This window comes from Pteropus medius, unplaced genomic scaffold (genome assembly GCF_902729225.1).
Source record: "Pteropus medius unplaced genomic scaffold, Ma_sr-lr_union100, whole genome shotgun sequence".
Classification (NCBI taxonomy): domain Eukaryota; kingdom Metazoa; phylum Chordata; class Mammalia; order Chiroptera; family Pteropodidae; genus Pteropus; species Pteropus medius.
In genome coordinates, this window is record NW_024349224.1 from 9,350,124 (window position 1) to 9,367,172 (window position 17,049).

A 17,049-nucleotide genomic window follows, 5' to 3' on the forward strand; every position below is an offset into this window, starting at 1 on the left:
ACCCTCTCTCACTCCTCTGGTCTTCCCTTCACTCTTTTCCACCCCACCCCAGTATGCCTCTTTAGGGGTACTGGTTATTTTAGGCTGGTTAACTTTAAGAACAGCAGACACGGGGAAAGCTCTGAAAACCAAGTAGAAAGTACTCTTCCTAAAAGGACATTTACACTTGTAAGGCAAATCTCCACTTTTAAGTGTCTTTTTTTCTTACTGTACCAGGAAGGGATATCTAAAAATCTCTAGAAAGTTTTCAACTGAGAAGGCCCAGACCTAAATCTGCATAATAACCTTACCCATTTATTGTGCTTTTCCTAGTAACCTCCCCAAACTGACTCCCCACCCCCAACACCTTTTGTCTTTAGCTGAAGGTGATGGCTTCCGCCATTTACATGTTAAACTTTAATTTATATTTCTCCTGCTAATCTGCCTCATGTCAATTTGATCTGACCAGCCAGAAGAACCTAGAAAGGCAGATGAAAATTTTCCTTCCGTGACATCTGTAAGGGTGAAGCCATGTAGGGTCATGATCACTCGTGCTTTTGGAACCTTACACACCAGCCTACAAACCTAAACAGAGTTGCGCTGGGCAACATTTTCACCCACTGTGATGGACTTGCCAAGTCATTACTAACTAAATGGGATCCAAATAATGCGCTCGTATCTTCTGATGTTACGCTATAACAGAACGTGTCCTAACCTCAGAACAGACTGTGATGCTGTGATTTATAAGAAATATATACTTGGGCATTCTGATGCCCAAATATTTCTCATATATTTGGTTTTGATCTACTGATCCTGGCTCACAGCTGGCTTGAAAGCCCCCGGAATTTCCTAAGTGTAGAGAGTGATAAAGATTTTTGTTATGGTAATGAGGTGACTTGGAAAGCACCTAAGATGGGGGGCCGGTCATCGGGAGGCCATATGATTAGAGGGTTGGAACTTTCAGTCCTTTTCCTTGACCTCTGGGGAGGGGAGAGAGGCTGGAGGTTGAAACAACTGACAGTGGTCAATGATTTAATCAATCATAACTATATAATGAAGCCTCCATAAATACCTAAAGTTACAGGGTTCAGAGAACTTCTGGGCTGGTGAACAAGTGGAGGTGGATGGAGGTGCACCCTGGAGAGGCCACGGAAGCTCCGCACCCTCTGCCCTCACCTTGCCCGAGGCCCCTCTGCCATCTGGCTGCTCCTGTTATATCCTTTTACAGTACACCACTGACCCAGGAAATAAAATGTTTCTCTGCGTTCTGCGAGCTGCTCTAGCAAATTAAACCCAAAGAAGGAATCTGGGAATCTCTGATTTATAGCCAGTCAGAAGTACAGGTAACAAGTTGGACTTGAGGTTGACATCCTGAGTTGGGGGGCAGGAGGAGTCGCTGGAACCTCCAATGTGTAGTCAGTCACTTGGTGAGAAGCACCGGTTAACAACGTGGGCTTGCACCCAGCATCTGAAGTTCGGGAGCCGCGACAGTTCTGTAGAACTGAACCCTTAGCCTGTGGGATCTTATTCTGTTTTCAGGTAGACACTGTCAGAATCGAGCTGAGTTCTGACACGCTTGCTGGTGTCTGAGAACTGCTTGTTGGTTTGGGGAAGCGTGCGTGCACACATACACACGACATAATAAAGTCTAGGAATCCTTTTCAGTTTTGACTATTTAAAGGCAGAAGATGAACTTCCAATTATAAAATAAAATGTCAGGCATAATTAAAGATCCTCCCACTATATCCAAGCCATAAAAATGGCAGAAAAGCAAAAATAAGCAGGAATTCATCAAATTAAAAAGCTTCTGCACAGCAAAGGAAACTAACAAAACTCAAAGACAGTTGACCAAATGGGAGAAAATATTTGCAAATCGTGTTAAGAGGTTAATAACCAAAATATATTTTTAAAACTTATACAACTCAATAGCAAAAAACCCAAACAACCCAATTAAAGAGGAGAGGATCTGAACAGACATTTTCCCAAAGACATAGATACATACAGGTGGCCGACAGGTACATGAAAAGGTGTTCAACACTGTCACTCAGGGCATGCAAATCGAAACCACGATACGGTATATCACACATCAGAATGGCTATTATCGAAAAGCTAGAAAGTGTTGGCAAGCACGTGGAGAAAAGAATGTACACTGTTGGTTGGAATGTTTATTGTGCAATCACTATGGCAAAACACTATGGAGGCTTCTCAAAAATTTATGACTAGAACTACCCTGTGATCCCACAATCCCACCTCTGGGTATTTAACCAAAGCAAATAAAAACACCAATTCAAAAAGATATACACACACCCATGTTCACTGCAGTGTTATTTAAAATTTCCCAGGTATGGAAACAACCTAAGAAAAAGAAATGAGGTATATATACACAACAGAATATTATTCAGCCACGAAAAAAAAAATTGCCATTTGCGACAATATGGATGGACCTCGAGGACATTATGCGAAATAAGTCAGAGATAAATACTATATTATCTCACTCATGTGTGAAATCAAACTGAGCTCATAGAACAGACTGGTGGTTGCGGGGGGTGGAGGGAGTTAAAAGGTATAAAATAAACTTTCCCGTTATAAAGTAAATATGTCCTGGGGATGTAATGTGCAGCACAGTGACTGTAGTTAATAAAAGTTGCTAAAAGTTCTCATTACAAGAAAAACTTGTAACTGTATGGAGATGGATGTTAAAGACTTACTGTGATCATTTTGCAACATATACAAATATCACATCATTATGTTATACACATGAAACTCATGTAGTCATACATCAATTATATCTCAATTTAAAAAATAGTTAAGTCTATAAAAAATAAAATGTTCACAGCAGCATTTTAGATAAGAGCCCAAAGCTAGAAAAACACATGTTCATCAACAGATTTTCTTGTGGTACCCTAAAACAACTGAGTACCATAAAGCACTGAGAAGGAACTAAGTCCAGCTGCACAAGGATCGTTTCACAAGGGCTTCTAGAATGCTGGTTAATTCTATTTCTTGGCCTGAACGGTGGCTACATGGGTTAGCTAGACACAAAGACAGACATCTTCGTCTGTCTGTCTGTCTGTCTGTCTGTCTGTCTATCTATCTATCTATCTATCTATCTCACATGTACATTTTAAATACTCTTCTCTATACGATACTTTTCACTATAATAAACAATCTCAATGAACAAAACGTTGAAGCATTATAAATATGAAAAGTTATGAAAGCAACTAGAAAATCAAGCATTTGATCAAAATTAAAAAGTTATAAGAAAGGAAAACAAACAGAAGGCCATCTGACAACCTTCAAAACCATCTCCAGCCACACAGCCACATGATAAGTGCACTAAACTGTGCCGCTGTCAGACCAACAAGGGTGTACACCTGTGGCACCTCAATGGCTCGATTAACATTTCTTTAGAAATGACTCTGCTAATAAATATGAAAATACTTTTTCTCACAATGCTATTTTCCATCTCTATACAAACAAAACAGTCCTCCAAAAACTGTTAATAAAACAATTCTGATAGCATAGCCTTAAAAGAGATGTCAAACATGACTGACTTCAAAGACTTACTTTTTGTCATGAGAGAGAGTTTCAATCTGGAATGAATTTGATGTTCTGGGCAGAAATTCTATGGCCATGAACAGAGGTGTACCTACTGTACTTGACACCCAGAGCAGACCATTTTAGCATCCCCTCAATTCTTTAAACTGTTACACATCTAAAACGTTCACCTCTAAATTTACTTCTCTGAGCATACAAATCCTCTTTTCCCCATTCACATTCTCTCTCTCTCTAGAATCCATATAGTTCATGTTCAGTTATGACCTCCAATTCCTTAACCCCTCCCTTCTTCCAAACGGCCATGCACCTCTGTCTGTCACTGCACCTCTAAGATTTCATGCCTCCAAAATCTAGATTACGCCTGTCACCATCTTCACAACCTTGCCTCAGTACTTTCCACCACTTTTCACTCACAGCTCCTAAAGGTTATAGGAAGTGAGAGAGAAAAAAAAATAAGATAAAGGTCTGAGTACCACAAATTTGCAGGGAATCTACTGAGCGTTGTTTCAAGACATCTTATAGGAATCTTTGGCCACTTGGCACGGGGGCAGAGAATGCACATGATAGGTCATCTGCGCCTGAGAACGGAGGTCAACAATCACAGAGTCAAGGTTTTCCCTATAGTGAATATTTATTCTCAAATTCAGATCAATTCTGAAAAACAGGAACACTAGGAAATGTCCTAAGGACTAAATTTAGCCGTAGCGGCACAAGGAGCAAGATCGGTCTTCACCCTGGTAGGCACTCCTCAAGTCTTTGCTTCCTATTCCTCTGTCGCCCCGGCTGTTACCAAAGCTTCCTCATTCTTATTTCTTGTCTCTCCTTACTCTCTTCTACCCCACACTCTAAAGCTCTATATGAGCACCCTGATTAGAGACGGTTATCCACGATCTATTGCAATGAACTACTGACTAGCCCAGTATTTAACATCATCCAAATTTCTTTTTCATCGCTCTTTCCCATGGCTCCCCTCTCTTTGCACACATCTTCCCACTTAAATCACATCTTAGATTTTGAGTGCTGCGAGAGTACTTTTCTTGTTTCTCTCTTGTGGCACTTATTTCACTCTTTCTTTCGTTAGAAGTCTCTTATTCCTCTCACTCTTCCCATTAGATATTAAAATTTTTTAGACCAGAAATTATATCTTGTTCATCTTTGTATTCCTATTAGCATGAAACACATGAGGACATGTTAGGTACTCAATAAAATAATGTAGCATCTGTACTGTTTCACTCAGATTGTGTAAAAATTTTGGTAATATTCACTAAATCTTAACATCTAGTTCAGTTTCCTGATGTCCTATGTACTCATTAAAAATGCTTTTTATTCAGCTTGTAATCTACATAATTCCCAGATCAATTCTGGCTGTACTTATACATTTACTTGCATAAATTGGGTATTATCCTCATTAGCGCCTGCTCAGCTTTCCAGCATCTAGGACTGGGTTGCTCCATTCGTGCAGTATCATCTCCACATTATCAGCATAACATAAGTGGAGACATACAATGTGGCTCATAGTCACACAGGCATAAGTCATGAGTCAAATAACCTCTCACAGAAGAAAGGAACAAAATAGATAAAAACTGAGCAGAAAAAAAGTTAGAAAAAAGTTTTTAAATACATAATTGGATTTCACAGTAATAGGTTAGGCATAGCTGAAATGATGAGTAACTCTAAGATAGATCGGAGTAAGAAACATCCAGACTGAAATACAAGAAGAACAAAGAGTGGAAAACACATCAAAAAGCCTAAGAGACATATGGAACAAACTAAAAAGGTCTAATGTATTTGCAATTTGAGTCCAAATAAAGGAGACAAACTACAGTACTTGAAGAGATAATGGCTTAGAATTTTCCAAAACTGCTCACATCAGACCACAGAAACACCACTAATCCCAAGAAGAATAAATATAAAGAAAACCACACTTAGGCACATCATAATAAAAACTGCTGAAATCCCAGAAAAAAAAAAAGATGCAATGACTTGAGAGGCAAAACAGTAAAACTGACAGCTAACTTTTCAACAGAAACAACAAAAGCCAGAAAATAAGAGAATATCTTCAAAGTACTGAAAATACTAGAATGTGAGTTGGCAAATTTTTTCTGTAAAGGGCAAAGTAGTAAATGTTTTAGGTTTTGCCGGCCATACATAGTCTCTACTACAACTAATCGACTTTGACATTGCACCACAAAAGCAAGCGCAGGCAATATAGAAACAAATGGGCATGGCTGTGCTCCAATAAACTTGATTATGGACAGAGAAATTTGAATTTCATAATTTTCACATCATGAAACACCATCCTTCTTTTGATTTTTTTCTCAACCATTTAAAAATGGTGCAGGTAACCTAATCAGCATTATCTCATGGCATCTCAGCACTACAGGAATCTTTAGCCACTTGGTATGCGAGCAGAGAATACAGGTGATGTGTGCCCAAGATCAATACTAAAAACTAAATACTAATACCAAATACTAAATATCAATGCTAAAAGCCATTTTTAGCTGCAGGCCATACAAAAACAAGGCAGAAGCCATTTATTTGGCTCATGCCCATAATTTGACAATCTGAAGTAAAATGTTGACTATTAAATAGTAAATGTTGCGTGTTAGACATTACTATTACTATCATATGATGTACTCCACAAAGAAGAAAATTAAACCTGGCACAAATCAGTTGAATGCAAAAAGCAACAGGGAGCAGCAAATCAGCAAAACATGGTGTTAAAAGAAGCATATATGGAATGGGGGGAGAAGGTGTGAGGTAAAAAGCTGAAACTAATGTTTAATGCCAGGAACCTGAAAGTTATGGCAGAGAGAAAGTTGTGTTTGAGAGGAAAACATAAATTGTGATTAACATTTAAGTACTGAAAGAGTAAGATAAATCTTTAAAAGGATGTAAATATATTCTGACAACCAGAAGAAGAAAAGTGAATCAAGAAAATCAGTAATCAGAATAAAATGGAATAAATGTTTAGTAAAAGATTACGACTTTCAAAGAAGTTTTTTTTTGTTTTTTTTTTTTAAAACATACTTTTTATGAGGCAAACTTAAAGTCTGAAAACAAAAGGCACAGAAAAGTTTGCAGAAGGTCAATATTAGTTAAAACAGAATTCCAAAAATATACATATATACCATAACTACCGAATTTAAAAATTTTACTTAATGCATACAAAACTATTTAAAAAAAATTAGATACACCCATACAAAACTTAATATTAGATACCTCTAAGGTGAGAAGACGGGCTTTAATGGTCAAGAAGATTTTAGCACTGAGTTAGGTAACCTAACATCAAGAGTGACAGCACACTAGGGAGGGCAGATCCACAACAGAGATAAAGAGAGAGTAAGACAGAAATTACATATGAATTGTGTAACTCAAAGAAAAACACTTCAATGTACATAATATGTGGAAGCAAATAAGATGTTAAATACTGACTACTAGATGGTATAACAGGTCGACAGTTATTAGGTCGAACCATATTAAAATTGATGGCACTCAACTGTTCTGACATACAAATCTTGCAATTTTATATAGCTCAATCTACTGTACTTTTATTTGTACTTCTGTGCATTTTCATATTTCACAAAATCAAACAAAAAAAAAGGTAAGAACAAAAAATATAACTATTAAGCAAAAAGGAAGAAAAAGACAAATCACCAAAAACTTTAGAACACTGGGTACAAAGAGAAAAGCCTACAAGTTTTAGGAGAGAACTGAACAGGTCACATCCTGACAAGTAGATAGGCCTCTGGACTCCTGAACTACAACACTAAAAAAGCAATGACGTCAAAATTCTGAGGAAAAACAATAATAAAAGGTGGACAAAATAAGAGGCACTGGAGAGCAGCCATTGCAGGGCTAAAATTCCTGAAAGATGAGCATGCCCCACATTCACACTGATGATGTAAGTGTTAGAAGAAAAAAAACAACCACCTTGAATTCTACATCCAGCAAAAATGTCACTAAAGGTATTTCCTAAACCATGGCACAAATACAATCCAAGCAGAAAATGGCAGTATTGCTCCATGGAATAAAAACTGGCATTTGGGTCTGCAAAGCAACTGGGATTTGGGAGCAGGGTAATGGGAGATAAGGAAGCCACAGAGAAGGGGCTCTAAAATCCCGCATGAAAATTCACCTCAATCTTTAGCTGGTTTCTAATATGTGCAGGTGGAGGGCAAGCATCCAGAGGACTAGCAGAGAGCAGTGGTTCTGCCAGACAGTTAAAGTATTGGCAGAACAAAACTTAACATTCTTTAGAGGGAAATGTGTATCATACAAGAAGCCCAGCATACCAACAAAAATTGCTAGACATGAAAAAAGGCAAAAATCCAAAAGCCAATATCAAAAGATACAGTTCAACAGCAGATGTAGAGATAATCCATGTATTAGGTTTAGCACATGAGTTCAGATTATCAGTAAAGTGATATGTAAAAGAACAGAGAGAAAAAGATGGTCAATATGAATGAAAATATGGGAACAGTTCAACAAAGAGGAAGCAAATAGATATCCTAGAACTGCAAAACGTAGTAACAAATTAAAAACTCATTGTGTAGACTTAACAGCAGACTAGACATATCAGAAGAATTGTGAACTTGAAGACAGTTTGATAGAGGATATCCAAACTGAAGCACTGGGGGGAAAAACGAAACATAAAAGAGATGGGAGACATGGTCAAAAGTCTAACATTATTATTTAGAATGCTGAAAAAAGAAAGATAATGTATAGTCACAGAAAAAGAGGAGAAAAAGAATGGGATAGAAATATTATTTGAAGATATAATAGCTGAGAATTTTCCAATTTTGATTAAAAAAATAAAGGATTGTAAGCTGACAAGGTCCTTGCAATCTGTCAGGTCAACCAAGGGTTGCCTTGCCTGAAAAAAGGAAAAAAAAAAAAAAAAGAGGCTCCAGAACCACCATACATGGTGGCTGGCTTCAGACTACACCAGAGCACTACCCAACAAACTCTACAAATGACATACCCGAAGGTTAGACTCAGCAGGCACCAGAGCCCTGCTAAAGTGACCCCCAAGGAATAGCTTGTCTGCTGTAGTCACAGCCAGCCCACAAAGCCAGTCATCCTGAGGGTCAACTCCACCCACTGATGTGCCACCAGCAATAAAGGCTCAATTACAACAGGAAGGCACACACAACTCACACAGGGGACAAATCTGGAGCACCTGGCTTGTGACCAGGGAGACCATGCCACTGGGCCCCACAGGACACCTTCTACATAAAGCCACTCTGTCAAGACCAGAAGACATAGAAGATCTATCTAACATACAGAAACAAACACAGAGAGTCAGCAAAAATGAGGAAACAAAGAAACATATTCCAAATAAAAGAATGGCACAAAATTCCAGGAAATGAAGTAAACAAAATGGAGACAACCAATCTATCGGATAAAAAGTTCAAAGCAGTGGTTATAAGATTGCTCAATGAACTTAGGGGGTGAGTAAATGAACTCAATGAGAACTTTAACAAAGAGACAGGACACATAAAAATGGAGATAGAAAACATAAAAAAGAACCAATCAGAAATGAAGAAAATAACTGAAATGAAGGATACATTAGAATCATCAGTAGATTAGATCAGAGAATAGAGTCAGCAATTTATAAGATAAGGTAGCAGAAAACACCCCGTCAGAACAGCAACAAGAAAAAAGAATCCCCCAAAATGAGGATAGTTTAAGGGGCCTCTAGGACAACAAGCTTACCAACATTCATATCAGAAGGAGGAGAGAGAGAACAAGGGATTGAAAACCTATCTGAAGAAATATTGACTGAAAACCTCCTGAATCTGGTGAAGGAAACAGACATACAAGTCCAGGAGGTGCAGGGAGTCCCAAACAAGATGAACCCCAAAAGGCCCACATCAAGACACATCATAATTAAAATGCCAAAGAATAAAGACAAAGAGAGAATCTTAAAAGTAGCAAGAGAAAAGCAGTTAGTTACATACACGGGAGCTCCCATAAGAATATAAGCTGATTTCTCAACAGAAACTCTGCAGGCAGAAGGGGCGGTGTGGAACAGCTGAAGTGACGAAAGACAAAGACCTACACTAAGATGACACCACCCAGCAAGGCTGTCACTTAGCATCGAAGGGCAGATAAAGAGCTTCTCAAACAAGGAAAAGCTAAAGGAGTTCATCACCATTGAACTGGTATTATAAGAAATGTTAAAGGGATTTCTTTTAAGAGACCAAAATTATGAATAAGAAAATATAGGAGAGAAAAAAATTTTTCTCACTGACAAAAGCAAACACTTAGTAAAAGCAGTGGATTAACCAAGTATAAAGCTAGTACAAAAGATAAAAGGCAAAAATAGGAAGAGCATGTGTAATTACAATAGTAAATGACGGGATACACACAAATACACACAAATACAAGAAGTGAAAAATGACAAAAACATAAATGTGCTGGGGGTGATTTTAAAATGGGTGTGAACTTAAGGGACCATCAATTTAAAATATACTGCTATAAATAAACCTTGGAATATGTGAAGCACATGGTAACCACAAATGAAATATCTTTTAAGAGATATATAAGAAATAAAAAGAAAGGAATCCAAGCATAAAACTACAGAAAGTAATCAACATAAAAGAGAAGACAGCAAGAGAGTAAGAAAGGAACAGAGAAGAATTACAAATACAATGAAAACAATTAATAAAATGGCAGTAACAACGTACCTATCAATATTTACTTTAAATGTAAATGGACTAACTGCTCCAAGCAAAAGATATAGGGTGGCTGAATGGATAAAAACAAGACCCATACATACGCTGTCTACAGGAGACCCACTTCAGATCCAAAGACACACACAGACTGAAAAAGTAAAGGGATGGGAAAAGATATTTCATGCAAATAGAAGCAAACGAATAATAAAAGCTGGGGTAACAATACTTATATCAGACAAAATAGACTTTAAAAGAAATGCTGTAACAAAAGGGGAAAAAGAGCATATTATAATGATAAAATATCAATCTAACAAGAGATTATAACTTTTATAAACATAGCCAAGGTAGGAGCGACTAAATATATAAGCAAATATTGACCTTCATAAAGGGAAATATCAACAGTTAAGACAATAATAATAGGGTAAAGTTTAACACTTCATTGACATCTATGGATAGATCATCCAGACAGAAAATCAACAAGGAAACAGTGGCCTTAAATGACATATCTGAGCAGATGAACTTAATTGACATTTTTATGTCAATTTCATGCAAAAGCAGTAAAATATACATTCTTTTCAAGTGCACATGGAACATTTTCCAGGAAAGACCACATGTTCGGCCACAAAACAAGTCTCAATAAATTTAAGAAGACTGAAATCATATCAAGCATTTTCTCCTATCACAATGCTATGAAAACGAGAAACCAATTATAAGAAAACTGAAAACCACAAACATGTGAAGGCTAAATATCATGCTACTAAACAATGAATGGGTTAACAATGAGATTAAGATACCTGAGACAAATGAAAATGAAAACACAATGACCCCAAATCTATGGGACACGACTAAAGTAGTTAGTTCTAAGAGAGAAATTCACAGCAATACCGGACCACTTCAAGAAACAAGAAAAATCTCAAACAATCTAACCTCATACCAAAAGGAACTAGAAAAATAAGAACAAAACCCAAAGTGAGTAGAAGGAAGAAAACAAAAAATATCAGAGCAGGAATAAGAGAAATCGACTGTAAAAAAAAAAACAATAGAAAGAATCAATGAAACTAAGAGCTGCTTCTTTGAAAACATAAACAAAATTGATAATTCTTCAATCAGACTCATCAAGAATATAAAGAGGGACCAAATAAATATAATAAAAAATAGAGACACATGACAACCAACACCACAGAAATACACATGATTACAAGACAATATGACAAACAATTATACACCAACAAATTGGACAACCTGCAAGAAATGTGGGGGTGGGAGGAAGTAGATAAGGGTAGAAGAGGTCAAATATATGGTGACATAAGAAAATTTAACTTTGGGTGGTGAACACAATACAACATACACATGATGTACTGTTGAATTGTACACTTGAAACCTATATAACTTTGTTAACCAACATCACCTGATAAGTTTAATAATAATAAGAAAAAATAAATGAACTAGAAACAATCTTCCTAGATTGAATCAGGAAGAAACAAAATATCTGAACAGATCAATAATTATTAATGATATTGAACTGGAAATCAAAAAACTTCTAGCAAACAAAAGTCCTGAACCAGATTCATGTGAGGAAGGGGAAAGGAAGATGGCAGACTAGGTGAAAGTAGGGTTTGTCTCTTCCCAGGTCCACACTGAAATTACAACCAAATTATAAAATAATTAACGTGGAGAATCACCTGAAGTCCAACTGATTGTAACACCTATGGCTGATAATATAAAGGAGCCACACTGAAGCCGGTAGGAGTAAAGTCCTGAATCCAGCTGGACCCACACCCAAGGGTGGTAGAGGATCACCCAGAGGGAAAGCAAGGCTGCAGAGGCTCTCCTGAAGGAGGTGGGGGGCCCTGGTCTCATTTGGGGGCTCCCCAGCCCAGGGTCCCAGCCTAGGGAAGAGGAGATTCCAATAACTTTGGCTGTAAAAACCAGAGGGGATTCCAGCCGTCTGGGTGAGATGGAAAGAGACTGAAACCTTAGATGCCCCTCTGAAGGGCCGGTGCACAGGCTTTCTGATCTGTGGACACTCACCCGGGATACCGGCTGGATGGCTGCCACACCCTGTGCCCATTCAGGGCTATTCAAGGCCAAGCATTCGCAGCTGGCAGCCAGCACTGTGAGCCACATTTCCAAGACAGGGTCAAGCAGATCACTGCTGCCAATACAAACTTGGGCAGATCTTGGGGATCTGTGGGCCAGTCCCAGACAGCAGCTGGTCCTGCTGTGACCTCGGACTTCTGCGGGAATGCACCAACGGTTACCTTCTGCGGCAATGCACGAACAGTTACCAAAGTTTCAGCAAGACTGAGGCTGTGCTGATCCCATTGTCATTGTCTCTCTGAGACCCTGTCCCACACTACCCACAAATTGCCCCAGGCGGCCCATTGACAGCGAACTGCCATTTCCCTGCCCTTCCCCATCGGATCTCCCAATCCACACAGGCAACAAACTTTGGCTAGCACTGGGTGGGCACTACACAGAAGTCAATGGCAAGCAGACCTCTGCCGCCTGCAAGAGTTACCAAAGGTCAAAGACAAAGAGAGAATCTTAACAGCAGCAAGAGAAAGGCAGCTAGTTACTCACAAGGCTATCCCCCCCATAAGAAAGTCTGCTGATTTTTCAATGGAAACTTTGCAGGCCAGAAGGGAGTAGCAAGAAATATTCAAAGTTATAAAAAACAAGAATCTACAACCATGAATACTCTACCCAGCAAGGCTTTCGATTAAAATGGAAGTTGAGCTAAAGAGCATCCCAGACAGGAAAAAACTTAAGGAATTATTATCAACAAGCTAGTATTACAAGAAATGCTAAAGGGACTTCTTAAAAAGAGAAGGGGTAAAAAAGAAAACAAAAATAACAAATACGAATAATAAAATGGCAGTAACTATGTACCTCTCAGTAATCACTTTAAATGTAAATGGAGTAAATGCTCCAATCGAAAGACATTCGATAACTAAATGGCTAAGAAAACAAACCCCATGCATATGCTGTCTATAAGAGGCCCACTTCAGATCAAATGACATTCACAGACTGAAAGTAAAGGGATGGAAAAAGAGATACTTCACGCAAACAACAACAACAACAAAAAGCCAGGGTAGCAATACTTATATCAGATAAAGTAGACTTTTAAAAAAGGCTATAATAAGAGACAAAAAACAGCATTACTTAATGATAAAGGAATTGATAAATCAAGAGGACATAACCCTAGTAAACACATATGTACCTACATACATAGGAGTACCTACATACATAAAGCAATTATTGACTGACATAAAAGGAGAGATCAATAGTAATACACTCACAGTAGGAGACCCCACTGACACCAATAGACAGATCTTCCAGGCAAAGAATCAACAAGGAAACAATGGGCCTAAAAGACACACTAGACCAGATGGATTTAATAGATATTTGAAGAGCATTTTACCCCACAGCAGCAAAATGTACATTCTTCTCAAGTGCACATGGAACATTTTCTAGGACAGACCACGTTAGGACACAAAACAAGTCTCAATACATTTAAGAAGACTGAAATCATATCAACTGTCTTCTCTAATCACAATGGTATGAAACGAGAAATCAACTACAAGAAAAAAACTGGAAAATAGACAAACATAGGGAGGCTAAATAACATGCTACTAAACAATGAATGGGTTATTATTGAGCTCAAGGAAGAAATCGAAAGGTACCTAGAGACAAATGAAAATGAAAACACAACGATTCAAAATCTATGAGACACAGCAAAAGCAGTTCTAAGACAGAAATTGATAGCAATATAGGCCTACCCCAAGAAACAAGAAAAAGCTCAAATAAACAATCTAACCTTACACTTAAAACAACGATAAAAAGAACAGCAAACAAAGCCCAAAGTGAATAGAAGGAAGGAAATAATAAAGATTAGAGAGGAAATAAATGAAATAGAGTCTAAAAAAAATACAAAAGATTAATGAAACCAAGAGCTGGTTCTTTGAAAGGATAAACAAAATTGACAGACCCTTAGCCAGACTCATCAAGGAAAAAAAAGAGAAGACTCAAATAAATAAAAGCCTAAATGGAAGAGAAGAAATAACTACGGACTCCACAGAAATACAAAGGGATCATAAGAGAATACTACGAGCAATTAATTATATGGCAACAAATTAGACAATCTGGAAGAAATGGACACATCCCTAGAAACATATAATCTCCCAAAACTGGGTCAAGAAGAAACAGAAAATCTGAACTGACTGATTACCACCAATGAAACAGAATCAGTAATCAAAACCTCCCCCAAAAAACAAAAGTCCTGGACCAGATGGCTTCATAGGAGAATTTTACCAAACATTCAAAGAAGAATTAACACCTATTCTTCTCAAACTATTCCAAAAAATTCAAGAAGAGGGAAGCCTCCCTAACTCCTTTTATGAGGTCACCATTACCTTGATTCCAAAACCAGACAAAGACATTACAAAAAAAGAAAACTATAGGCTGATATCTCTTGTGAACAATGATGCAAAAATCTTCAACAAAATATTAGCAAACCGAATTCAGCAATACGTTAAAAATATCATACACCATGATCAAGTTGGATTTATTCCTGGGATGCAGGTTGGTACAATATCTGCAAATCGATTAATGTGATACACCATATTAACAAATTAAAAGATAAAAACCACATGATCATATCGATAGATGCAGAAAAAGCATTTAACAAAATCCAGCATCCACTTATGATAATAAAAACTCTCAGCAAAGTGGGAATAGAAGGAACATACCTCAACATAATAAAGGCCACATATGACAAATCTACAGCTAACATCAAACTCAATGGTGAAATGCTAAAAGTATTTTCTTTACGATCAGGAACAAGACAAGGACGCTCACTTTCACCACTCCTCTTCAACACTGTATTGGAAGTCTTAACCACAGCAATAAGACAAGAAAGAGAAAAAAAAAAAAGGCATCCAAATTGGAAAGGAAGAAGTAAAACTCTCATTATTTGCCGATGACATGATACTATAATATACAGAGAACCCTAAAGATTCCACTAAAAACTGTTAGAACTTATCAATGAATTCAGTACAGTGGCAGGTTACAAAATTAATATTCAGAAGTCAGTGGCCTTTTTATACATCGATGATGAACTTTCAGAAAAAGAGATTAGGAAAACAATCCCATTTACAATTTCATTGAAAACAATTAAGACACCTGGGAATCAAATTAACCAAGGAGGTAAAAGACCTGTTCTCAGAAAATTAAAAGTCATTGAAAAAAGAAATTGAAGAAGATACAAATAAATGGAAGCATATACAGTGCTCATGGGTAGGAAGAATCAACATCGTTAAAATGGCCATACTGCCCAAAGCAATCTATAGATACAATACAATCCCTATCAAAATATTAATGGCATTTTTCAGAGAGCTGGAACAAATAATCCTATCATTTATATGGAAACATAAAAGACCCCTAATAGCCACGGCAAATCTTGAGAAAGAACAACAAAGTTGGAGGTATCACGCTACTCGATATCAAACTACACTACAAGGTTACAGTAATCAAGACAGCATGGTACTGACATAAAAACAGATACATTGATCAATGTAACAGAACAGGGAGCCCACAAATAAATCCACGCCTGTATGCTCACTTAATATATGATAAAGGAGGTAAGCATATCCAATGGGGTAAAGACAGTCTCTTCAATAAATGGTGTTGGCGAAATTGGGCAGATACATGGAAAAAAAAAACCACTGGACCACCTTCTTACACTGTATACAAGAACAGACTCAAAATGGATTAAAGACAAATGTAAGACCCGAAACCATAAAACTTCTAGAAGAAAACATAGGCAGTAAACTCTCTGATATTACTAACAGTAATTTCATTTTGGATATATCTCCCTGGGCAAGAGAAACAAAAGAAAAAATAAATAAATGGGACTACATAAAACTAAAAAGTTTTTATACAGCAAAGGAAACCATCACCAAAACAAAAAAACAACCGACTGATTGGGAGAAGACATTTGCTAATGATACGTCTGATAAGAGATTAATATCCAAAACATACAAAGAACTCATACAACTCGACAAAACAAACAATCCAAATAAAAATGGGCAGAAGACCTGAACAGATACTTCTCCAAAGAGGAAATACGGATGGCTAATAGACATATGAAAAGATGCTCAAAGTCACTAATCATCAGAGAAATGCAAATTAAAACGACAATGAGATATCACCTCATACCTGTCAGAATGGCTATCACCAATAAATCAACAAACCAGTGTTGGTGAAAATGTGGAGAAAAGGCAACCCTTGTGCACTGTTAGTGGGACTGCAAATTGGTGCAGCCGCTATGGAAAACAGTATGGAGGTTTCTCAAAAAATTAAAAACAGAACTACCCTATGACTCAGCAATTCCACTTCTGGATATTTATGCAAAGAAATCCAAAACACTATTAAAAAATATATATGCACCTCTATGTTTACTGCAGCATTATTTACAATAGCCAAGACATGGAAGCAATCTAGGTATCCATCAACAGAAAAATGGATAAAGATGTGGTCCATAAGTACGATGGGATATTACTCAGCCATTAAAAAAAAAAATAAATGATATCTTACCATTTGTGACAACATGGATGGAGTAGAGGGTATTATGCTAATTGAAATAAGTCAAAAACAAAGGATATGGATTCACTTCTATGTGGAATGTAAAAAACAAACAAAGAACAAAACAGAAACAAACTCAGAGAGAGAACAAATTGATGGTTGTAAGATGGGAGGGTGTTGCATGGATGTACGAGAAAGGTAAGTAGTACAAATTTCCAGTTATAAAAACAGTCACAGGGATGGAAAG

The 17,049-nt window shown here is 37.3% G+C and overlaps 1 protein-coding gene across 6 annotated transcripts in view; it reads right to left on the reverse strand.

Moving 5' to 3' along the window:
- ZFP1 (ZFP1 zinc finger protein) overlaps positions 1–17,049 on the reverse strand; it is a 30,392-nt gene that overhangs the window by 7,370 nt on the left and 5,973 nt on the right. The gene's annotated exons all lie outside the window — the stretch shown is intronic.